At 44.1% G+C, this 1,205-nt stretch overlaps 1 non-coding gene across 1 annotated transcript; it reads left to right on the top strand.

The window, feature by feature from the left end:
• The first annotated feature begins 274 nt into the window (after nt 1-274).
• Nucleotides 275-349, top strand: Trnas-cga (transfer RNA serine (anticodon CGA)). Its single transcript has one exon. It is a non-coding gene; the product is annotated as a tRNA-Ser (tRNA).
• The last annotated feature ends 856 nt before the right edge of the window (nt 350-1,205 follow it).

A 1,205-nucleotide genomic window follows, 5' to 3' on the forward strand; every position in this document is an offset into this window, starting at 1 on the left:
GACCTTTGCCTTTCGCGGGCAAGTGCTCTACCAACTGAGCTACCCAAACACGACTTAATCTGCCAGGAAGTTTCATATCAGCGCACACTCCGCTTCAGAGTGAAAATCTCATTCTGGAAACATCCCCCAGGCTGTGGCTAAGCCATGTCTCCGCAATACCCTTTCTTTCAGGAGTGCTAGTTCTGCAAGGTTCGCAGGAGAGCTTTTGTAAAGTTTTGAAGGTAGGAGGCGAGGTACTGGCAGAAGTAAAACTGTGGGGACGGGGCGTGAGTCGTGCTTGGGTAGCTCAGTTGGTAGAGCACTTGCCCCCGAAAGGCAAAGGTCCTGAGTTCGAGTCTCGGTCCGGCATACATTTCTATCTGAAGTGATACTGTGTCTGAGAGACACGTGTCTAATTTTGAATGAGTTATTTCATATATTCTTACAAGTTACTGAGAGGTCAGTTTTTATTGTGTGTTTAAATATTTTGAATCTGATTCTATTAATGAAAGTACAAGAATTCCGTCAATGACAGTATGTGGATATGGTAATTAATTCTGATTTATTCATAAATTCAAGTGTGGCTATTTCCTGTAAGTCGCTTTGTGTTTTGCTTCCGAGTGGTGGTGGGGGGGGAGGGGGAGGATGGGCGGTCTCGATATACCGTTAGCCTGCACGCTACTTACTATTTACTTATATTTTATTTCGTTTCATCGGGACTTTCGCTGTTTCTCTTGGTAGGGGGTGCGGGGTCCTGAGTTTGAGTCCTGCTTGTGCTGTTGTGTATTTTCCGTCCCCTTTGCCCGCGCGTGCCGGCTGGCCGCGTTGTTATTCCTTCAGTGTACTACCGCCCTCCTTGTGTTGTTTATTTTGGTGCTTTATTTCATATCAGTTGCCTGTTCTACAGACTGAAAAGGTTGCAGCGAAGGGGACTAAAAGGGAGGGAGATAAATAAGGGAATTGTCGGAGCAGTCTTCTGATTCTGAAAACCACGTAGTGGATGTGAATTTTTCAGTGATGATGATAATGAGGTAGAAGTCACTGGAAACTCGGAATTACACGAAGATGATGATCATAAAGAATCCCTTTATGGAGATGGAGAAGAACTATTTAGTGCAAATTCTATTGAGTGTCACTTATTGTTTTCTCGTAATGGGAATGACAAATGGACTATTTAAGCTGGGATGTCTGGTAGGCGGAGTAAAGAGGATATATTGAAAGAAGTT

The sequence above is a fragment of the Schistocerca cancellata genome, chromosome 6, assembly GCF_023864275.1.
Source record: "Schistocerca cancellata isolate TAMUIC-IGC-003103 chromosome 6, iqSchCanc2.1, whole genome shotgun sequence".
NCBI lineage: Eukaryota > Metazoa > Arthropoda > Insecta > Orthoptera > Acrididae > Schistocerca > Schistocerca cancellata.